The sequence below is a fragment of the Choloepus didactylus genome, chromosome 19 (genome assembly GCF_015220235.1).
Source record: "Choloepus didactylus isolate mChoDid1 chromosome 19, mChoDid1.pri, whole genome shotgun sequence".
In the NCBI taxonomy this organism is placed as follows: domain Eukaryota; kingdom Metazoa; phylum Chordata; class Mammalia; order Pilosa; family Megalonychidae; genus Choloepus; species Choloepus didactylus.
Genome location: NC_051325.1, coordinates 118,569 through 143,588, shown reverse-complemented (window position 1 = coordinate 143,588; position 25,020 = coordinate 118,569). Strand labels below are relative to the sequence as shown.

Sequence of the window (25,020 nt, the reverse complement as noted above, 5' to 3'; positions counted from 1 at the left end):
TATATAAAAATAGAATGAAGGAACTACCAGTTCTTAAAGATAAACAGAAATATGTATTTTAAGAACATGTTAACATACAATCATGGTAATGTACAATCTTTCTTCACAAAAGGACTCTCCCAAAGGTCTGGTATCAATAGTACATCATTCTTGGGGACAACTGTGGGGAGAGAGTACAGCTGTACAGATCAAATCCTGTTTTCTTTCCCCAGAACCATGTTGCACATCTCTGCCAGTATTCTTATTGCATGTTTTATAAATGTCACCTCTGACATCATCAGCAGTTCAGGTCCAAATTTGGCTGCAGACAGAGGTTCAAATAAGGAAGGACAATGAGGGGCTGCTCATTATCTGGAAGATCTTGTCAGGGCCTCCCCTCCCTCTATTCTACTTGCTCATGCAAGTGGCTTCCTTCAGATGGAGAGGACAAGCCCTGAACCTCTCAAGCCTGAAAAGCTTTCTCCCATGTGCCGGTTTGAGTGTATTGTGTCCCCCAAATGCCATTATCTTTGTGGTCTTGTGTGGGGCAAACGTTTTTGGTGCTGGTTGGATTTGCTTGGAATGTGCCCCACCCAGCTGTGGGAGATGATTCTGATGAGATGTTCCCATGGAGGTGTGGTCCCGCCCATTCAGGGTGGGCCCTGATCGGTGGAGCGATATAAATGAGCTGACTCAAAGAGAGGAAAGGAGTGCAGCTGGGAGCGATGTTTTGAAGAGGAGCGAGCTTGCTATAGAGGAACGTCCTGGGAGAAAGCCGTTTTGAGGCCGGAGCTTTGGAGCAGACGCCAGCTGCCTTCCTAGCTAACAGAGGTTTTCTGGACGCTGTTGACCATTCTCCGGTGAAGGTGCCTGGTTGCTTGGACGCTTTGTGGCCTTAAGACTGTAACTGTGTAGCAAAATAAACCCCCGTTTTATAAAAGCCTGTCCATCTCTGGTGTCTTGCATTCTGCAGCATTAGCAAACTAGAACATCCCACTTTCCCTCTATCCCTAAGTCTTCCCCACTTAATGTCAATGATTCTTTAAAGTGTGACTGAATTTCCTTGATTGACTGCAGAGATTCTGTAATGTGCCCTGGAAACCCATAAGTGTATATAATTTGCTACCATTCAAAAGGAAAATAACAGTACTTATGACAGCAGCCCTCAGTAATTGCTGGTAGAGGAGTCAAGAAGGCAACATGGAAGGTTTAGAAGGCAGGAAGGGATGAAGGTTGGGTCAGATTCAGGGACACACATTTCTTTGTAGAGAAGAATTTGTGTGTTGGTGAATGACTGTGAAGGCTCATATTACTGGGTAAGACATGGTGTGAGCAGATAAAGCCTGAGATTTTCTGAGAGAATGTAGGAGGATATTGGTGTCAAATTGTCATGGTGTTAAGCTGGGAATGGAGTCATTTTACCAAGGGGACAGGGATTCTAGAGTCGTGCTTTATGCAGGAGCCCTTGACAATCCATTTGTCTCTCTGATAGACTGTGGTGGGCCATATAAGGGCATGGCAAGAGGGCCTTTCCAGGACCTCACTTCCTCTGTGGATTTTCCCTAAATCCTGCTCTTGGTGGTACAGAGGATGAGGGATCTGTACTGAAAAATGAAAAGAATGTACTGTCAAAATTAAAATTCCAATGACTTATGACCTAGCATTCCAACTTCTATGTGATAATCACTGGTGAGTATTTTCTCAGGGAGCATATTGACATGTGCTGGTTTGAATGTATTATATCCCCCCAAACACCATTATCTTTGATGTAATCTTGTGTGGGCAGACATATCAGTATTGATTAGATTGTAATTCTTTGAGTGTTTCCATGGAGATGTGACCCACCCACCTGTGGGTGATGACTCTCATTGGATAATTTCCATGGAGGTGTTGCCCCACCCATTCAGGGTGGGTCTGAATTAAATTACTGGAGCAATATATAAGGTCAGACAGAAGGAGCAAGCTTGCCACAGCCAAAAGGGACACTTTGAAGAATGCACAGAAGCTGAGAGAGTAGCTGCAGATGAGAGACATTTGAAGACAGCCATTGAAAGCAGAGTCTTGTTCTGGAGAAGCTAAGAGAGGACAAACACCCCAAGAGGAACTAAGAGTGCCATTTGTGAGGAACTGCAGCCTAAGGAGGAATGTCCTGGGAGAAAGCCATTCTGAAACCAGAACATTGGAGCAGATGCCAGCCATGTGTCTTCCCAGCTAACAGAGGTTTTCCAGACACTATTGGCCATCCTCCAGTGAAGGTACCTGATTGCTGGTGCGTTACCTTGGACACTTTATGGCCTTAAGACTGTAACTGTGTAACCAAATAAACCCCCTTTTATAAAAGCCAATCCATTTCTGGTGTTTTGCATTCCAGCAGCATTAGCAAACTAGAACACATATTCTATGTAAATTACATATATAAGCTATCTATATGTTATGTATATACACACACACAAAATGTATGTGTATATGCATATATACACTGATCTTTTAGGAACTTGGTCCTTAGTCCTCTTTCAGATCTGTTAATGTGATTTATATCTATTAATGTTTTGATGGAAGAAACATATAATTGACAAAACAATCAGCCACTACAATATATACATTTCTCTCTATAGATTTGAATTATATGTAACATTGACTGTGTACTATATCCCATCTTACCAAGAATAATCAGAGGCATATGAAGGCTCACCTGGATGATTTTCCTGCTCCACTGGTCTCAATGCAGGACACCTGATGGAATTCAGGTGGTCTCTTGTCAGGTTTTGTAAGCTTCAGTCATGTGTCTGCTGCCTTGGGAAGGATGACTGGAAGGCTGGGCTTGGCTGGTCCTCTAAATCAGACACTTGCCATTGACCATTGCAGCCTGGTGGTCTCATGGTGGTCAGACTTCTTACATGTGGCTCAGGAATCACAAAAATAGTGATCTGAGTAGAGGATGCCAGTTTCTTATGTTCTGGACTATAAACCAGCTTGCAAGTTTTGCTTCCTCTTCAATTGGTCACAGCAGTCAAGAGTTCACCCAGTTTCAAGTGGAGGGGACACAACCCCACCTCTCTATAGGAGGTTGTTCCTTTTGAAAAATATACACAGTGAAGGCCCCAATTTTCCCTAGCAAGGGCTTCAATTTGCTATACACTGGGCCTCAACTGAGAATAGGCCTAACTGGACTTGGATTAATTACTAGTGGTCAGTAAATTGTTTCCTCAGATACAGGTGCAAAACAGTGTCACCCAAAGTCCACTCTTGCTCCCAGAGCCACTAAAAGTGCCAGTACCTATGGGCTGAGCTGTGAGCCCATACACATCACTGTGGGTGTGCATGTTTAAAAGAAACCTCACTGCCCAACTCCCACCATAGCCTGGATTGTTTAGTCACTACCAGGGGTACTGGTGAATGAGTTCTAGACAGTAAGTGCCAGAGAGGGGACTTGAGGGATTTCTCCAGAATCCTGAGTGATCTGAGGTTTATTTCTGCTTCTAGGTTGCTGAGATCAGAATTTCCCAGTCTCCCTTCCTCACCACACCCAATATTTTATCGGTGGTATTCTTTCACTGTGATTATTCAAAGATGCTTCTCATAACTTCACACTCCAGCTTGAGATCCCCCTTCCAAATCAATCTTCTGAAAATGGATTCAAGGGCTTTAACTTGTTCACATATTAATGTCATAATTAGAGACTCAGGAATGTCATTTATGAGGAAAAAATATGAAAGTTATCATAACAAATTGAAGATTTCATGGATACTTCTAAATTTAATTGTACTACCCTTCCCCACCCAAACCACTGATTATGCTCTAACGTAAGGGGTTTTATTATTATTTTGTACTTGATTATCATTATTAAAGTAAAACATGGCTAGGGATTATCTTTTAAAATAAAATCTCAAAATCAGTTGTCTCATTCACAAAAGTTTCTCAAAGTAAAATACCTGCTGAAAACATTGAGGACTCTTGGTTTGATGTACCAAGACCTCTATCATGAGACTTGCCCTTATGAAGCTCCCTACTGCAAAGAAGAGGCTAAACCTGCTTATAATTGTGCCTAAGAGTCTCCCCTAGGAACCTCTTTGTTGCTCAGATGTGGCCCTCTTCCTCTAACTAAGCCACCTTGGTGGGTGAACCCACTGCCCTCCCCCATACCTGGGATCTAACTCTCAGGGGTGTAAATCTCCCTGGCAATGCAGGATATGACTCCCAGGGATAAATCTGGACCTGGCATTGTGGGATTAAGAACATCTTCTTGACCAAAAGGGGGATGTGAAATGAAACAAAACAAAGTTGCAGTGGCTGAAACATTCCAAATGGAGCCAAGAGGTCACTCTGGTGGACATTCTTTTGCACTCTATAATAACCCTTTTTAGGTTTTAATGTATTGGAATAGCTAGAAGTAAATACCTGAAACTATCAAACTACCACCCAGTAGCCTTGATTATTGAAGATGATTATATAGCAATGTAGTTTACAAGAGGTGACAGTGTGATTGTGAAAGCCTTGTGGATCACACTCCCTTTATCCAGTGTATGGATGGATGAATAGAAAAATGGGGACAAAAAAGTAAATGAAAAATAGGTTGGTGGGATGATTTGTGTGTTCTTTTTTACTTTTATTTTTTATTCTTATTTTCACTTTTTCTGGTACAAAGAAATGTTCACAAAATAGATTGAGGTGATTTATACACAACTGTGAACAATTAATTGTACACTTTGGATGATTATATGGTATGTGAATATATCTCAATAAAATTGAATAAAAAAAGTAAAATCTCTGCTGAGAGGCAGGACTTTAAAAATATTGGTTATTATTGTTAATATTTTCATTTGTAAGATACAGCAGAAATTTATATCATTAAAATGAATTTCAAATACATCTTAAGTATCCTTGCACAGCAATCCTGAGAAATGGAAATCATAGTGAGAAGCAAATTCATTATAATGTATTGGGCATGGTTATGTCAAAAGTAAATTAATATCTTAATCATAGGGGTTTACCTGTTTAAAAATATTTCAAAACCACTGTAACTGTGGAATTCTCACTGAAATCCTTCTAAGTAAAATTGTTGACCAAATAAAAAATATTGAGTTAATATAAAATATTAACTTTACACTGTTGGTATCCTTGTTATTATTTTGAAAATTTTAAAGAAAGAGGGGTCTATTGTTAAATAAAAACAATTCATAGACACTTACTGGGTTGCCTGTGTTATAGATATTACTGTATGGGTTTTTTATATCCATTAATACAGTAATGTCAGTTGTTTATTTCATTAGAATATGCACCAAACTTCCATAAATGGCTTTCATTGTCACAGAAATCCTTCTAAACAAAATACCTGCCAAGAACTAAAAGCATCTTAAAGTGGTTTGCCATTACTACTATTACCCTCATCACTGACACTGATATACATGATGGGGCCCTGTGGCCACCAGGTGGCACAGAAAACTTCTGTGAAGAAGCCTGGCAGACTACACTCTGAAGAAGTTTGGCAGACAACACCTTAGCCAAAGGATGAAGTTACCATCACCAGTAATAGAACACCATGTGCCTCGGCCCCCAGTAGGATATACAGAGAAGAACATATTATCCTTTCAGTGGTATTCCTGCCAAAGATACATACCTCTATCTAATCACATGGATACTTCAGAGAAGCCCACATTGAGGCACATCCTTCACAAGTTTTAAAGTTCCTGAAAATCAACGAAAGGAAGAAGCCATTCTTGATTGAAGGATTCTAAGGAGACATGACAACTAAATGCAATCCCCATTGTGGACTGAGTCTGTTGTAAAGGACATAACTGGGACAATGGAGGTGAAATTTGAGTGAATGGTAGTGATGTTTCAGTGTTAATTTTTTAATTTAATGGTGATTTTCTTTTAATATAGGAGAGTGGTCTTGATTTGGGGGCAAACACTAACATATTTGTAAGTGATGAGACATCAATTTGGAAACTTGCATCGAAAGTTTAGAAGAAAAAATTCAGAAAAAAATGGTAAAGGCAGCAGTTGGGAGATAAAGAGCAAAGACTATAAAATGTTAACTTTTTTACACTTTTTAAAGTGAAAAGCAAATGGGTTTCCATTTGCACAGTTCTTTTCACTTAGGTTTTAAAATTATTTCAAAATAAAAAGTTAAAAAATATAAGTAATTACTCCTTATGTGAACTACAGCTGAACTAAATGCCTACCAATAGTTAAGCCTTCCATGTAATAAGGGATATTGTCATCATTATTAAATAGGTTTAGACCCACCAATGGGAACCACAGATGGCCTGATACTAGGCGGAAGTCTGAATCCCAAAAACTAGGAGGGGACAACTCTGGCCAATGGGAATCCCAGGCCACTCAGTTTCTCAGCAGGTAAATAAAGGTGTCTGCATTTGAGAGGTAAATTCAGGTACCCCTAAGATTGGGAAGGAAATTAGAAAATCACTGAAAATCCCAGACACACTAGTCAGCATTCTCCCATTGATCACCTTCCCTGAGGTTTAAAACACAAGCCCAAACCCAACCTTAACCCACCACTGCAAGCACCCATTTCACAGGTTCACTCTGGCTGGACCCCATTCACCATACTTAGGGGGCCCACCATGACTACAGCCCCCACTTCAGGTTCCCATTTTTTTCAAACATCCCATCAAAGATGTCAGTCTCCCTGCAGCTCTACAGGATTATCTGACCCTACAAAGGTGCTTAGTTTTCCTGGGACTCCCTCTGCCCTTCATGCCAGCCCTAATTCCTACCCAGTGCAGACCCCTTGCCAGGACCTGAGCCCAAGCCCCTGTCAAAGGACCTGGCCTAATGGTCTGTGGTGGGTAATGAGCTGGAACAGTCAGGCCAGTCTCCAGGGTAGGCACCAGGCTCCATGGCCAATAGAGAGTGTGGACTGCCCATTACTGGGCAGGACACTGACTCCTGGCAAAGGAGGGGTAGTATATTGGCAATCTTGGGTAGTTAGAGATAGCAAGCTGAGCAAATGACTGCTTAGAGTTGTAGGTACCCTGATCAATAGGAAACATGACTGATCTGTTACTAAGAGGAACCTGTAAGTAAATACTAGCAAATAACACAAAGAAGAGAAGGAACCCAGAAAAAAACTAGTTGAGCCATTTTGAAATGTAAAGTATTTTCTGTAAACCAACATTTAAATGTTTTGTTTGCTCTCCTAAGCCCACCTGGATTCCACTATTCCCCAGCCTCATGCATATATTTTGGGCAGGACCTCTGACTCAGGTGACTCCCATTGAGGAACCAGTTCATCCTTTAAGAGCCCTGACAACCTGGTGCAAATGCCAAGGTTCTGTCCTTGCAGATGAGGGGTATGAGCAGTAGTTTTCTTGGGATACTGTCCAGGAAATGCAAAGAAACACTGAAATTAACAATGATTTCTTCTTTATTACTGCCTTAAATTCAATTATATTAAAATTATATTTTAGTTAAAGTAGTGCTACATTCCAATGGATAGTAGTGAGGTGTCTGATCAGTGATCTGTTGGATGGCAGATGGGTGGTCTGTAATTAAGTGATGGAGAAGCTAAAGTGACTACAATGGAATTCTGTGGGTCCAGAGGTAGAGACAGGAGTGTCAGAGATGTGAGACTTACTAGGTTAGGGATAGATCTGGTCAGTGATGAGGGTCTTTTTGCTTAATGACGGAGTCTGCATGAGATGCATGGTTTGAGGTGTATGTGAGAAGAGATCTGTTCAATGATTTTTTTGAGGTTTGAATGCATTTCTTTAATATTTTAACCTTATTTATCAAAAAATTAAAACGGACAAAAAACATTTTAAACAAAACAAAGCAAAGGATTAAGAAAAAAAATAACCTAAAATGACTATTTTGCTTCCAACATGTTCCTACCATCCCCCAAGAAAATTAACAAACCATAACAAAACAAAGGAATAAGGAAAACAATCACAAACAACTACATTGTTTCCAACATGTTCCTACCATACCCCAAGAAAATTAACAAACCATAATCAATGGCATAAGAAAAACCAAATAACCTAAAATAAGTACATTGAAGCTAAATTTTTAAATGCAATAGCTTTTTTTACTCTATCAAAAAAATTAATAAAAAACAGTTCAAAGGAAACAAAGGAATAAGGAAAACAAATAACCTAAAATAACTGTATTGCTTCCAACATGTCCCTACCATACCCCAAGAAAATTAACAAACCCTAACAAAACAAAGGAAAAAGAAAAACTAATCTAAAATAACTACATTGTTTCCAACATGTTCCTACCATGCCCAAGAAAATTTGCAAACCATAATCATTCCTGAGCATTCCCATAACATTGAGATTACCCTCCATAGCTTACCTGTTCTTATTAAATTTTCGTTCACCTTTCACTAGCTGCTGTCTATCTCTAGGTCCCCTACATTCTACAATATAAAATATTTATTTTACATTTCTACAGAGTTCACATTAGTGGTAACACACAATATCTCTTTTTGTATCTGGCTTATTTCACTCAGCACTATGGCTTCAAGGTTCATCCAAGTTGTCGTATGTTTCACGACCTTGTTCCTTCTTATTGCCATATAGTATTCCATCATGTGTATATACCAAATTTTGTTTATCCACTCATCTGTTGAATGGAATGTGGGTTGTTTCCATTTCTTGACAATTGTGAATAATGCAGCTATGAAAATCAGTATGCAAATAACTGTTCATGTCACTACTTTCAGATCTTCTGGTTATATACTGAGAAGTGAAATATTGCTTGATCAAAGGGTAACTTGATATCCAGTTTTCTAAAGAACTGCCAGACTGTCTTCCAGAGTGGCTGTACCATTATACAGCCCCCCAAGCAATGAATAAGAGTTCCAATTTCTCCACATCCTATCCACTATTTGTAGTTACCTATTTGTTTAATGGCAGTCATTCTAATTGGTATGAGATGATATCTCATTGTGGTCTTAATCTGCATCTCCCTAATAGCTAGTGAAGATGAACATTTTTTCATGTATTTTTTAGCCATTTTATTTCTTCAGTGAAATGTCTTTTCATATTTGTTGCCCACTTTATAATTGGGCTGTTTGTACTATTGTCATCGAGATGTAGAATTTCTTTATATATGCAAGATATCAGTCTTTTGTCAGATACATGGTTTCCAAATATTTTTTCCCATTGAGTTGGCTGCCTCTTCACTTTTTTGACCAATTCCTTTGCGGTACAGAAGCTTTTAAGTTTGAGTTTCCATTTATCTATTTTCTCTTTTGTTGCTTGTGCTTTGGATGTAAGGTCTAAAAGCAACCTCCTAACAGAAGGTCTTGAAGATTGTTCCCTACATTATCTTCTAGGAGTTTTATGGTGCTGTCTCTTATACTGAGGTCTTTAATCCATTTTGAATTAATTTTTTGTGAAGGATGTGAGGTAGGGGTCCTCTTTCATTCTTTTGGTTATAGATATCCAGCTCTCGCAGCCCCATTTGTTGAAGAGACTGTTATGTACCAGTTCAGTGGGTTTGGGGGCCTTATCAAAGAACAGTCAACCATAGATCTGGGGTTCTATCACCAAATTCTCAATTCAATTCCATTGATCAATATGTCTATCTTTTTGCCAGTACCATGCTGTTTTGACAACTGTGGCTTTATAGTAACTTTCAAAGTCCGGAAGTGTAAGTCCTGCTGCTCTGTTTTTCTGTTTCAGAATTTTTTTAGCAATTCAAGGCACCATTTCCTTCCAAATAAATTTGATAACTAGCTTTACAAGTCTGCAAACTATGTTCTTTGAATTTTGATTGGAATTGCATTGAATCTGTTGATGAGTTTGGGTAGAATTGACATCTTAATGACATTTAGCCTTCCTATCCATGAACACAGAATATTCCATTTTTTTAAATGTCCCCTTGTATTTCTTTTAGTACAATTATGTAATTTTCTATGTAAAGGCCTTTTACATCCTTGGTTAAATTTATTCCTGGGTACTTGATTTTTTTAGTTGCTATTGAGAATGGAATCCTTTTCTTGAGTGTCTCTTCAGTTAGGTCATTTCTATTGTATAGGAACATTACTGACTTATGTGCAATAATCTTGTATCCCATTACTTTGCTAAATTTATTAGCTCAAGTAGCTGTGTCATCAAGTTCTCAGGGTTTTCCAAATATAAGATCATATCATCTGCAAATAATGACAGTTTTACTTCTTCCTTTCCAATTTGGATGCCTTTTATTTCTTTGTCTTGCTGGATTGCTCTGGCTAGCACTTCTAGCACAATATTGAATAACAGTGGTGACAGCAGGCATCCTTGTCTCATTCCTGATCTTAGAGGGAAAGCTTTCAGTCTCTCACCATTGACTACTATAAGTTTTTCATATCTTCCCTTTATCATTTTTTCCCTCAATTCCTAACTTTTGAAGTGTTTTTATGAAAAAAGGATGCTGGATTTTGTTGAATGACTTTTCAGCATCTATTGAGATGATCATTTGATTTTTCCATTTTGATTTGTTTTCTTGTGTTGAACCACACCTGCACGCCTTGAATGAACCTCACTCAGTCATGGTGTATGATTTCTTTAATGTGTATTTGGATTTGATTTGCTAGTATTTTGTTGAGTATTTTTGCATCTTTATTCACAAGAGAGATTGGTGTGTAGTTTTCCTTTCTTGTAGCATCTTTACCTAGTTTTGGTATTAGAGTGATATTAGCTTCATAAAATGAGTTCGTAGTGTTCCATTTTCTTCAATGTTTTGAAAGAGTTTAAGTAAGATCAGTCAGTACTTGTTGGAAAATTTTGTAGGAGTCCCATGTGAAGCCATCTGGCACTGGGCATTTATTTGTAGGAAGCTTTTTGTTGACTGATTGGATCTCTTCACTGATTGGTTTGTTGGGGCCTTCTATTTCTTCTCTGGACATGCATATTCATATTCATATTTGTGTACAATGGGGGACACCAGCCTTGGTGGGGGTTATGTCCTGTGTGGTATGGCAAGGATGAGGGCTGTAAGATGCAGTACTCCCAGCCATTTCCAGGGTTTAGGCTGTGATACCCTGGAGCTGTGGAAGCTCAGATTCCCCTAAGTCTCTCTCTGCCATAGAGCCACAAGTCCGTGGGTTGGGTGTAGGGCTCCAGTCACTTCTGTGTGTCTTCCCTGCCTCTAGGCTGTGCACCCTGTGGGCTTCTTTGGAAGAGGAGATGCACTGTCATAAGCCAGCCAAATCACAAATTCCCTTGAGGCTGCATTTCTAATATGCAGATGAAGGTGCTAATTCAGGTTGGTTAACTAGTGCTTCAATCTGTGGCTTGTGGCTGCTAGCATGCTCTGGAGTGCCTGCATTTCAGTCCCAGCCCTTGCATGTGTGACCTGTTTAATGATCTTGAGTCTTCAATGTTGGTGAGTTGTGGTCTGCTGAGTCATTGGTGGGCGGTCTGCTGAATATGGGGTCTATTGGGTGTTGATCTCTGGGGTCACTAATGGAAGACCACTGCCAACTTGATATACTCTCTCCCATCTGCTTTCCTGAGAAAACCTGGGATCACAAAACCCATCTTTGATAGGAAGATTAGTTAATGAAAGAAATCCAGAATGATTTAACATCCTGCCATAGTCTTTCAATTATAAATACTATGGACACACTAAATTTTAATTTTATTGAAATGTAACACACATGCAGGAACATGAACATTTAAGTTCAGTTTATTTTTCACAAGATGAAAAATCAGTTAACTAAGCCCTTTTAACCCCATTTTACCAACACACAGATAAACCACACATTAACAGTATCCCTCCTGCCCCCTTCCAGATTTTATCCCTCCCTAGGATAATCACTGTCTTGATTTCTCACACTGTAAATTAGTTGTGCCTCTTTTTGGGCTTCATGTAAATGGAGTAAACAGGACAACCCTCTTAACATATTGTGAAATTTATCCATATTTATCCAAATATTGCATTTGGTTGTTCATACTGCAGGATAGTAATCTTCTGCATGTATATACCATTATTTATTCATTCTACTCTTGCCAGAGCCTGTATTTGGCTATTGCAAATAGGAAGTGCACATAGAAAAAATTAAATCCTAACATCAGAGATGAATGAACCCTAAGATCCAGCAAACATGAACACTTAACTAGAAGGATTGGATTTGTGTTCAGTGAAGACTCTGACATTGGATACATTGGCACCCTCAAAGGTAGAGTTGAGAAGTGAAGTTGAAAATAGAAATAGAAACACTGTCTGACAAATCTCCCAAAGGAGGAGTTAGACATATGGATCTTCCAATCTGCACAGGCAGGTATCTGTTCCCTTCTCCACCCAAGCTTTGCATGAGAGGGAAAGACAAGAAAGAGGCTGTGAATTTGTAGACATGAATAGGTGATGGGGTGATAAGTCCACTGAAAGAAGCAGGAGCCCTAGTGAAGTGCTGTAGACTGAGCCCATTGCCCCTCAGCAACCAGAATGCTAGCAGCCATGCTCACTACACCCAGGTAGGAATCTGGAGCATGCTTTCTTGGAGATCTGAAGCTACTGAAGGCAAAGGCCTCAGATACATGTGGGCCTCACCCAGTGAACCCCCAGAGGAGGACTGAAAGAAGCATGTGGAGGTTTCCCAAAATTGTCCAAGGGGGATTTCTTCATGGTCAGAAAATTCTCAGTGCAGCATCTGGCAGAGAAAGAAAATCATGTACAGGTGAACTTAACCAATTTAATTTTTTAACCTTTATTTGAGAATATAAATTTCTCTCCAAGAACACAATTTAACTACACCACTAAAGTTATATTTGCTTTTTAATGTTTCAACTAATGTATAATTAGTTTAAAAAAATGAAGTTTGATTTACTTAGGAGTTGAACTCTGCCAAAAAATATTGCTGTCAATGTGTAAATGTCTCTTATGGCTAGTTACTATATGTTTTCATAGTATAATAAAATATTGACAATATATCGATAGAATAATAAAATATAGTTCACTTAAGATTAATATATAAATAATACTTAGAAAGTATTGTTTTGGGAAATATAGTTTGATGAAGTTTCAATTTGAGTAAATGTTTAAATAGTAGCAGTTTTTTCTATTACTGGGAGGTAATTCAGACTTTCTCTGGAAACAAAGTCCCATGTTTCTTGGTGTTTTTCTGGTAGTTGACAGTCTTTTCATCTAGAAGGAAGAATTTACCATAGCTCTGTCCAGGATGAGAAGGTGGAGGGTCTCCAGCCAGTGGAGGGGGTCTTGTTGGATCTGTTGGCCTCAAGGACCTTCAGAGGGAGGCTGGGTGAGTGAACACAGCCTGGAGGCTCACCCTGAATGGAGAAGACAGGACAGCACTGCTTCAACTCCCAGACCTACTCCTGGGTAGGGGCAACAGAGAGTGGATGGGGGTCACAGGCTAGGTTTGCAAAATGCCTTGTGCTGGGGTGGTTCTCATGACCCCTTGGAAAGACTTCAGTTTATTTAGCATCTCCTTTATTAACTCTTTTAGTTTGGAGCATTTGGTTCTTCCTTTAATAGTTGGGCCAGTGAACTTAATCTCATCAGCATCACTTTCATTCTCTTTGCCTTTTTGTAGTTATCTAAAGGCTGGTTATTTTTAGTCTCTTTCTGTAGCCTGGCATCTAAAGATGGCACAGTCTCTGCCAAACCCTGTAAGCAAAGTGATGTTATCAAGGATCTGGAAATTCCCTTCAACCAGTGCAGCGTGTTGGCAAGCTGCTTTTCTCAACGTATATAAATCTGTCTTCTAACAGACTGAACAAGTCTGAACAATAAGGAATGCACCAGTAAGCTGATGACAGGTGGAGGTTGTGGAATGTGAAGACTGGACCCATGTGATTTGGGAGAAGCTCTATCACCTCCTCTTGCAGCTTCAAAAGGGTCAGCCCAAGTCAGGCACTAGAGAGGTTCACAGCTCCTCTATGGCACTGTAGCCACCTACAGGGCTCTGCCCAGTAACCATGGATCTTTCAGTCACAATAAACCACAAAGAACTCCCTAGGATTCTACCTAGAACACACCAGCAACTGGCAACTTGGACAGGTCATCAATGAGACGGTCTGGAGGAGGGCACAGGTAGGAAGACTTAGAAAATAAAATGTCCTTGTTTCCATAATAGTGTAATTATCATTTTTTCTCTCTGTCTTCTTAAAGTGATGTAAAATTGAAAGACAGTGAAATGTGCCAGTCTTAACTGAATGACTCAAATTAAAAAACAACAACAACAAAAAAACATCTTACTTCCCCATACCCCACACTATCCAACAACTCTATCAAGATATGGAGTAGATGGGGCAAGATTGTGACAAGGAGGTGTGGAATTTAGATCATCCTCTTGCATGGCTAGTAAATAGCCAGAAACTGTCTGGAATAATTGGGGGACTCCTGTGACCAGACATACATCATTCACCAGTCCAGAATGGACAGGAGGACAGAAATCACAGTACAGGACAATAAGTAATTCTCCCGACCTGTGGAGGTCAGTGTCCCTCCCCCACTGGCATAGCAGGGTATTTTGGATTAATATCCCTGTGGGAAAAAGTAGCAGTCTCTACTAGGAGACCAAGCTCCAATTGTGGAATTAACAAATTTGGACTCCTGAATAAAGCTCCAAACACAGATAAACCTGGAGCAAGCATGAAAGAAACTTGGAGTTTTCTCCCTAGCAGAGAGGTGGGACTGATGGAAACAGAAACAAAAACAAAAACAACAGAGGTTTCTGGAGTTGCTGATCTCAGAATACTGGAAAAGGGCTATGCCCTAAGAAAAGGGGCACACAGACCAGATAACAAATTACAAGTAGAGATTAAATCAGTTGTCAAAAATGTAGAGCTCACCTGGCACCCAGATCTTGGTTTCTAGACAACCTTCCACAGGAAAAGGACCCAGAGCTCTCAGGAGTATTCACTGATTCCAGGGATGGGCAGGGAAAGTACAAGATGAGCCTTGAACACCTGGTTGTGCCAGAAATCAATGTTGGGGCACATTTCTAGAGGACACAGTAGAAAACTTGAAGTGGTTCCCACTGATAAAATCTGAAACAATTTGAGAATTAAAATAAATAAAACCCATTGAATATGATAAGAGTTCATGGATCCATACTGTGATGCTTAGGTTCATGTGTCAACTTGGCCAGGTGACCCAGCTGTCTGGTCAAGCAAACACTGGCCTAACAATTGCTGTGAGGATGTTTGAGGCTGGTTAATAAACCAACAGGCTGGTTTATTAAATCATCAGTGAATTGACTGCAGCTGTGACTGATGACTCACCAAAGGGTGTGCCTTCCACAATGAGAGAATGCAATTGGCTGGATTTAATCCAATTAATCAGTTGAAGACTTATAAGCAAGACAGATAGAGGACCTTCACTTCTTCTTTGGCTGCCCAGTGAAGCATTTCCTGAGAAGTTCGTCGAAGTTGCCGGTTCGTTTCCTGAGGAGTTCATCGGACATCTTCCTTGCAGTTGACAGTCTGTTGACGGCTCTACAGAATTTGGACTCGTGCATACCCACAGTTGCATGAGTCACTTTTACAATTTGATAATCAGAGACACCTCTCATTGATTCTGTTTCCCTAGAGAACCTTAACTAATACACATACCAATATAAATAAACAATGACTAATTTGAAAGTATGATGAAGAATGTAATGTTTACACGGTTTTGAAGTAACTCCCTGCACAAGACTTCTTAATTACAAAAGGGAAAAATGATTTTACAGTGGAGGAGCCTGGCAGACACCACTGCAATCAAGTGATCCAAATGAACATCACCAGAAAAGAAGGAAAAACTTTCAAACAATGAAATTAGGCTTTTACAGCTTTATTGAGTGATTCATGAATCAGGGAGCATGTCATCCAGAAAATAAGAGGGGAGCTCCACTGAGAGGTATAAATGCATAATTACATAGATAGGCTTTCAGAACCAACAAGGGAGCTAGCTATATAAATTAATCTATTGGCGGCATCAAGGTATTTATCCTTATTTGGAAAATGCCAAATGACAGGTGCCAGGAAACACAGGCCAAATTGGAGTTGGCAGACTGATTGGTTGGCCTTAGGTTTGAGATTCTGAGGGAGTTGAGGGCTACAAGAAGCAGAAACTAAGTAAAATTTTAGTTTGTTGACTTGGGTTTGGCATTAGTGTCTCCATCTTGGGGTCACATGCATTGTTTAATACTAGATGGGGACAAAGAGAAACCATTTCTCCCTCATGGGGTCCAATGAGGAAAACACAGCATCACTTTGTGATATTACTGTCAAACATGCATAAATTGAAACTATTATAAGGAGGGGAAATAATCTCTAATTAAAGGATATTCAAGAAATAACTGGCCTGAACTCTAAAAGTATCAAGGTCATGGAACTCAATAAAGTCAGTTGAACATGAGCATTTTTAAAGATACTAAAGAGATACAACTAAATATAACAGGCAATTCTCTATTGCAGCCTTTTGCTAGAAAGGACATTACTGGAACACTTAGTGAAACATGAATGGTATCTGAGGATTACAAGGAAGTAATTTGTCAATGTGCATTTCCTGATGTTTGTGGCTGTCTTGTGACTATATAGGAGAAAATCTTTATTTGTAGGAAATGTATATTAAAGTATTTGTTGGTAATGGGGCATTGCATCAGCAACTTACTCTCAAACAAGTCTAGAAAACAAAGTTCTTTAAATGTAATTGCAATGTTAACAAGCACTTGAAATTGTCTCAAAATACAATGAATAAATAATTCAAACATGCAAAAAATCTTAGCTGACTTCAAAGAACAAAACAAAAAATGTCCCTGTGATATGCATTTTAGGTTTCCATTAAGTCTGTTCCAACAGCATAAACAAATCCTTCAACATAAGCCCTGTATTGCTAGTATAGAACACATGAAAAAGAGAAAAGTGTAAAACTACTGGCACCTGTTGATCATAGAGCAAATATGTTCATAAGAATACAAAAGTCACAACCCACAGGTTTCCTCAGAACAGGTGAAGAGTGGAGCATTTATGGACACTGATATTGTTGGAGATCAGTGGAAAAGAAGATTTTGAACCTTGAGACATATCAAGGAAATAGGTCTGAGAGTAAGAGGAGGGGGTCTGTGGGTGGCTCTTTTGTTTTGCACATGGCACCTGCCCCTCCATCCTCTGACCCTGTGCATACTCCAGAATGGAGAGTTTAAGAGCAAGGGACAAATTAATAATTTGCATTAATAATGCAGCAGTAATTTTTCATTCTTGCCCCAACCCCAGAGAAGATGGATTCTCTAAAAAAACAAGATATGGGAGACAGATCCCAAGAACTGGAACCCAAGTCAGTACTCAAGGAAAGAAAGGCTACCAGCATGACCTGCACTAACCCACAGGGCTGTGAGCACTCCCAGCAAGTTGGAGGACCCTTGTTAAAAGAGCACAAATTGTCAGCCTTTTGTAAATGACATGACTAGTTAATATTATGTGATCTTGAATATCACAAATAGTGTCAATTTGTCCATAATCCTGAGGGCATGAACCCATTGTAAAGAGGATCTCTGATTGATGTTACTTTTAGTTAAGGTGTGGCCCAACAGAATGAGGCTGAGTCTAAAACTAGGTTGCTGTCTAATAACTGGGTTCTAAAACTGAGTCTAAAACTGGGTTCTAAAACCGAGTCTAAAACCGGGTTCAAGAGAAAGAAATGGGAAGACAAAGTCATAGAAAATCATGGCGAAGGAGCCAGAAGCTGGAACCAAGCAGGAACCTAGAAGAGAAAAAAGACACCATCATGTGATGAGAAAGCAAAGAACTCCAGGGATTGTTAGCAAATCTGCACCAGAACATTACTTAAAGAAGCAAGTCTGGGAAGAAGCAAGCCTTCTGCCCTCTAAAGCAATGATAAAATAAATTCCTATGGTTTAAGCAAACCCATTGTGTGGTATTTGTCAGAGCAATGCCACTCGACTCAGTGGATACACAAGTAACACTATAGAATTCTAAAGCTGGCACCTCAAGACCCTCTCTCCCATGTCCTTCATTTGACAGCAGGGAAATAGGGTCCAAAATAGGCATCTTGAAAAACATCATCCAAGTGCTTAGTGAAAGCACCAGGCCTAGCACCAGGCCCCTGAGTTCCTAATTCATTGTTCTTTCCACACCCCATAAGAAGGCCAGCAGAAGGGTAGGGGAGCAAGCAAAAGTCCTGCACAGTCAGCACAGTCAGGCTGTCAAACATCTGCATGGGTTTTGATATGTTAACCACTGACATTCAGCCCCTTACTTATCAACAATGAAACTCATATTTTACTTATAATATTATGACTATATTAACTCATATTAGCCAATAAAAATAATTTTAAGTGGCACAGAACAATGAGCTAGGTGACAGACATACACAAATGAACAAGAACCTTATAGCCTTCTTGGAGTTCATGTTTAGCGGGAGCAGAGAAAAATATGGAACCTCCGTTACATTGGACATTAAGAGAAGTGGTGGGTACAACTTGGATGAACTGAAAGTAAAATGATTTACATATGGCAAGAAAAAAGCCTAAAAAAATAGTTCTCTTTCTGTTTTCAACAATAAATTCAAACCAACTTACTGTGTTCTTAAGAGCAGAAACATCTCACTACTATTATTAGCACACATGGAATTACTAGCAGCCAGCATGCCTCTCTCAAACACAAGTCATGCCAACCTCACTTCCCTTTCCCTTTCAAGAATTTTATCCAGGGAGTGTTGCAGTAGGTAAGCTCTTGCATTATAATTATGATAATATGTGAAATACCACTAGTCCAGAAATTTATATAAAATCTGATTACTTTTTTTCTCCTAGCATTGACAATGTTCTGTGTGTGGCTAATATTTTAAGATATTAAAATATAAAATGAGAACATAATTTAGTGTAAAAAATAGAATGCCATTATATTTTCACACCATTTCCCCCCAATAACTAATAACTATGGTAATCAATGAAATATCCAGCACTAGAAGTCTGTTTGGTGTGTGGACTTTCACTTAGTCCCTTGTTTTCTGCACAGTGATTGGTGACCTTAGGTCCAGGGCTCCAAAGAAATCAATCTTTCCAGAGTGTAAACCTCCAGTCTGCCACAACAAGGAGACATGGGCTTCTGACCATTCTATATTGAGAATTTTAGTTAATCCTCCAATTTCTCACCCCATCTGCTCCACTACAGGTATCTGATGTCTCCAGCTCAGGGCTTTGGAGGACTCAGCAGCTGAAATTAGCTTACTTGTACCTCTGCCACTGCTGCCTGATGTTTGGATTTTCTGGTTTTTGCTAACAAGTTACTAATCATAAATCTGCATTCTTGCTTTCAAAAGTTCATTGTTCTTTTCTGCTTGTCTCTTCCAGTTATACTTGTGGTACAATCCTTTGAACTAACCACTTTCCTCTCATTTTAGTGAAGTCACTTGAGAGTGGAGGTAAATGCCCATGTACATTTTTCAGTGATTACTGGGAAGTGTCTCCTAAGATTCTCATATTTTCATGTAATGTTTAATACAGTGTTCTAGAACTCTTAAAGTTATGTATTTTTGTGCACATGTGTTGTGGGATCAGCGCTAGACTCATATTTAATGGAGAAAAACTAATCTAGTAATATATTTTTAATACCTAAATATAATTTTCCTTATTCTTTTGGCCTCATATTTAAAATTGCTTAAATATTAATATATTTCCATTGCAAATAACATTAAAACTTTGTAAAAGCAAGTGAAGTTTCAAGGAATTAATATAATCAACCCAAACTGGAACTTTTTTCAAAATACAGTAAGTCAGAAGAAGTCACTGGCTGCTGTGCAGCCAGGGGATGGAAGAAGATGGCAGCATAGAGAGAACTGGAAGCTAGTTAGTCTCCTGGAACAACTAATAAACAACCAGAACCAACTAGTAAATAATCTGGAATAACTGTGGTGGGACAAAAGTGACTATCCACTCATCATACACCAACCTGAATTGGGAGGAATGCCTGAGATCACAGCATAAAAGCTGTAAACTGTGGCTCCAAGCTGGGAGCTCCCTCCCCCCATGGCCTGAACTGCAAAACCTCACAGTGCTAGAGAGCAGCACTCTCTGAGCAAGCCAATATAGCTCAGCTGAGCTCCAACTGGGGTTTTAATTAGCAAATGTGGACTGCTCAATACAAGCTATGAATCCCCAACAAGCAGAGGCTTTTGGTGACAACTGACTTTGGAGAGCCAGAGGGTGACTACAGACTGGCCTTGAAGGGGGTTTCTGTCCCTTTTTTGGCTCAGTGGAGAGAGCCTCAGCCATTTTCAGCTCCCAGCACTCTGACCCAGACAAGGGTGGAGATAGTACAGGCAAAGAGACTATTCAAAGGTAAATGACCTCTCCCTAGGGGGTGTATCTTCCCTAAGAGGAAGAAGGTGGTGCCAAGCTCTACTACCCACCTTCCATTCAGAACCAGATCCCAGAGCCTAGGAGACAACAGTGACAGAACACAGCTCCTAACACCACTTGGGAGCTACAGGCTGACAGGTGCCACCTGCTGGGCAGAAAAGCACAGTAACTTGAGGCCTCACAGGGTGTATCAATCTTCTAAGACACCCTCAGGGGAACTGGGTACACTACTGCCTCCTTCCAAGACCTGAGACCATTCTAGTCTGGGAAAACCTGATTGGGTAACCAAGAAAACCAGATTCCTAGACCACAGAAAACTACAACCTACACTAAGAAAAACAAAGTTATGGCCCAGTCAAAGGAACAAACTTACATTCACCTGAGATACAGGAATTTAAACAAGTAATGCTAAATGAATAAAAAAGTTTAGGGAAGGTATGGTGAAAGAGATGAAGTGTACAGAAGGTAGAAATTGAAAATTTGAAAAAAACCTGGGAGAATCTATGGAAATGAGAGGCACAACACAAGAGATGAAAGAGACAATGGAAACATATAACAGCAGAACTCAAAAGGCAGAAGAAAACACCCAGGAACTGGAGAACAAGACACCTGAAAGCCTACACAAAAAAGAACAGATAGAGAAAAGAATGGAAAAATATGAACAACAGCTCCAGGAATTGAAGGACAACATGAAATGCAGGAATGCACATGTCATTGGTGTCCCAGAAGGAGAAGAAAAGGGAAAAAGGGCAGAAGCAATAATAGAGGAATTAATCAATGACAATTTCCCATCTCTTATGAAACACATAAAATTACAGATCCAAGAAGCACCGTGTACCCCAAAAAGAACAGATCTGAATAGGCCTACACCAAGACACTTAATAATCAGATTATCAAACATCAAATATAAAGAGAGAATACTGAAAGCAGCAAGAGAAAAGTGATCCATCACATACAAAGGAAGCTTGATGAGACTATATGCAGATTTCTCAACAGAAACCATGGAGGCAAGAAAGAAGTGAGGTGATATATTTAAGATACTGAAAGAGAAAAACCACCAACCAAGAATCCTATATCCAGCAAAATTGTCCTTCAAATATGAGGGAGAGCTTAAAACATTCTCTGACAAACAATGACAGAGTTTGTGAACAAGATACCTGATCTACAGGAAACACTAAAGGAAACATTACACAGAGGAAGTAAAAGGCAGGAATGAGAGGTTTGAAAAACAATTTTGGGAGATGGCACAGCAATGTAAGTACACCAAAGATGACTGTGAGTATGGTTGAAAGAGGAAGATTAGGACCATGTGGAACACCAGAATGAAAGATGAAAGATAAAAACTGGGACTATATAACTCAGTGAAACCTAGGGTGCTCAACAATTGTAATAAAAGGTACAAATATGTTTTTACATGAGGTAGAACAAATGAATGTCAACATTGCAAGATGTTAAAAATAGGGTGGGATTGGGGGTAAAACACAATCAATGCAAACTAGAGACTATAATTAACAGAAACATTGTATTATGCTTCCTTTAATATAACAAAGAGAATATATCAAAGCTAAATGCATGGGGCGGGGGGCATAGGGGAAGGATATGGAACTCCTGGCATTGGTGATGTTGTCTGACTCTTTATCCTACTTTAGTTTAATGCTCTTTTCTTTTGTTGCTTTCTAGCAGTCATTTTTTTTTTTTTTTGTCTACCTTCTTTGACTCTTTCTCCTTCTTTGTGGAAGAAATAGTGATGTTCTTATATAGATAGTGGCAATGGTGCTGAATACATAAATATGTGACTATACAGGGAACTGATTGTTTACTTAGGTCAGAATGTATGGTGTGTGAACAAAACTGTCTTAAAAATTGCTTGATGAAGAAACCTTGAGGGTACTATATATTGAGTGAAATAAGACAGACACATAAGGACAAATATTTCAAGGTCTAATTGATATGAACTAATTATATGTAAACTCATACACATGAAATATAAGTTACCAGGACATAGAACAAGTCCAAAGAATGGGGAGTGGTTGCTTATTATGAGAATGTTTAACTAGGGTGAACTTAAATGTTTGGAAATGGACAGAGTTGACGGTAGCATGTTGTGAGAATAAAACAGTGTTGAATGGTGTGTGAAGGTGATGGAAAGGGTAAGTTCAGAGTCATGTATGTCACCAGAAGGAAAGTTGGAGGTTAAAGGTGGGAATGTTTAAAACAGTGAATCTTGTGGTGGACGATGTCCATGATTCATTGTACAAATATTAGAAATCCCTCTCAAGAACTAGAACAAATGTATAACATTATAACTAGGAGTTAATAGAGAGGCATATAGGAAAAAAATATATATCCATTGCAAACAATATACTACAGTTAGTAGTATTTTAACATTCTTGCAACAACATAACAAATGTACTATACCAAAACTATAAATCAAAATGGAGGGGGTGGTTGATAGGGGTAAAGGAGGATTTGAGTTTCCTTTTTTTGTCCCTATTTTTTTTTTTCTGGAGTAATGAAAATATTCTAAAAATTGAAAAAAATTACTTGTGGTGATGGATGCACAGCTATATGATGGTACCATGGCAATTGATTGTACACTTTGGATCTTTGGATAATTGTATGGTAGGTGAACAATCTCAATAAAAAATAAAAAATAATTCACTGAGCTGGAAAAAAATACAGTCAGTCTCTCTTCTTTTGGTCAAACATATTTGTGTTCTACCTCCACACAGAACAGTAAATCTTCAACACTAATTAAAACTTTCACATGTAGAGTTTTATACCTCTGACAGATGGAGGTCTATAAAAAGAAATCTACAAATGATTTATGTATTTATCCCCCATGTCATTATTCAGTACATACTAATACTTTCACATATGTCTGGAATGAATCAACAAAAGTTAAGTGCCAATTATGTTCATACAGTTCTTTATTCCAGACTGTCTTCATGCAAATGACAGAAACTCACTGCAAATTAACCATAACCCAAAAGCTAACTAATTTGTTTGACTATCTGGGTTTTCCTAGATTTTGTTTAGCTCTAAGTACAGCTGGATCAATGCAGTGTGTCATATCTTTAGTGTTTTAGTGTTTCCTCATTCTCTCTATATACGCATGTGGGCATATATGATTGTGTGTACATGTATATTATGTATATGATCACACTTTTTCAGATGAATTTTCCTTTGACAATAATTTTCAAACAAATATCCAAATGAGGGTTATCATTTAACATAGTTCCCTCAGGAGGCTAATTCACAGAATGAACAATGAAATATTGTTGTAATTTTTTTTTCAGAATTTCCTTATGGTAGTGTAGATTGGAGCCACTAACTTATAGAAGGGAAACTATGTTGATTTTATATTCAAAGAACATTCACTGATCCCAATCTGATATAGATTTTCTTAGGGGCACTTGTGATTTTTAGTCTGCTTAGCATCTGCAATCCCATGTATGTTTGGCATTTCCCAGCTTTATTAGCCATTAGTCGGAGGCACCTAATCAGGGATGAAAATGCAGACACTTGCCTTCCTAGACTCCCTTGCAGCTGGGGCATGGTCAAGCAAGGTACATTTCACTAATTAGATTCAGACCTGGAAGCAGAAAGCACATCTGGGCTTTCCACAGGGCAGGAAGAGAGGGCATGCCCAGGGTGGGGAGAAGAACTGGAGGGCTGATGTTGGCTAGGCCTCCTTCACTTTCCCAAGGACTTGACTTCCTCAGAGCCTGAGTTAGGACCAGGAGAGGACAGTGATGAATGCATTGGACCTGTCATAAATCAAAACAATAAAGTAAAAGACAAACCATCACAAGTAAATGTAGTCAGGTGAGGATGGGAGCACCTCCATGTATGGTTCCCTTTCCAAATATCTCAAAAACAAAATAGAAGAAATAAGGATACAGTGGCCGTTGCCACCTAAGTGCCTGTAACTACTCATTCCCACAAAGGCCTTGAGGGTAGCAGGCTGGAGCTTTGTGTCTTGTCTGTACCCCAGTCCATGGAAGGACAACACTGGTAGAAAGGGAAGGCAAGGAAGCAAAAAGGGTCAGTGGGGTGAGGGTGGGAGGAAGTCCCTGTGTGGAACGAGCTGGATCACAGCCAAGGACAGTCCCTGGGGAAGAGGAGGGCAGAATGGGGTGCTTTCAAACAGAGGCTCTCCTGGAAAGGAAAATGTTCCATGTCCCACCACCAGGGAGAGAAGCAGCCCAAGCAGCTTCCTGGTGGCCTGGAGGAGCTCATCAGCCCTGGAGCCGCTGCCCACTCTCTGCCTGGGTCAGCTCCCTCATCTACCCTGAGACACAGTGGGAGATTATGGCACAGACTCTTCAGAAGACAAGATCCCATACTCAGCAGCTTGGGGAAGAACAAGCCCAGTTCTGGAGAAGGAGGCAGGGCATAGGGTTCAGGAGGGAAGGTGATAAGATCTCCTCACCCTCATTTCTGCAGCCCAGAGCAGCTGCCAGCCCCACCTGCTCATGAATGCCCAGTACAGAGCCCAGGGTCCTGAGGTCAGGGACAGGTCACCTTAATGGTTTGTTTAAAGGGAAAGGATGGAGAAGAGGGTAGAAGCCTAAGTAAGCCTGGGGAGTGCTAATAAGGAACTCCACCACTGGACCCAAAAGTGTTCCACCCTCAGCCAGCCTCATAGTAAACCCCAGAAATCCAGTCTCCATTTTCTCCCTGGAGCAAGAGAAAAAGTGGACCTTGGAATTTAATTTTTTATTGTCAATTTTTTTTTTATAGTTTGGAAGAAATTC

The 25,020-nt window shown here is 39.6% G+C and overlaps 1 protein-coding gene and 1 long non-coding RNA gene across 4 annotated transcripts in view; one reads left to right on the top strand and one right to left on the bottom strand.

Annotated features, from left to right (window-relative positions):
- Positions 1 to 6,076, top strand: part of LOC119516126 (zinc finger protein 596-like) — a 117,729-nt gene extending 111,653 nt beyond the window's left edge. Inside the window, exon 6 of the transcript XR_005213198.1 lies at positions 5,291 to 6,076. The gene's annotated coding sequence lies outside the window, so the exon portion shown is untranslated. The remainder of the gene's footprint in view (positions 1 to 5,290) is intronic.
- The window catches only part of LOC119516127, a 75,446-nt gene that overhangs the window by 4,023 nt on the left and 46,403 nt on the right, over positions 1 to 25,020 (bottom strand). Inside the window, exons 2-6 of one of the 3 annotated variants that reach the window (XR_005213200.1) lie at positions 14,748 to 14,945; positions 13,096 to 13,220; positions 12,484 to 12,583; positions 5,597 to 5,666; positions 4,706 to 4,873 (exon numbers count right to left, since the gene is read on the bottom strand). This is a non-coding gene — a long non-coding RNA (uncharacterized LOC119516127). Of the gene's footprint in view, positions 1 to 4,705; positions 4,874 to 5,596; positions 5,667 to 11,603; positions 12,584 to 13,095; positions 13,221 to 14,747; positions 14,946 to 25,020 lie in introns of those variants that run through there. The other 2 variants (XR_005213201.1, XR_005213199.1) reach the window with 2 other exon arrangements.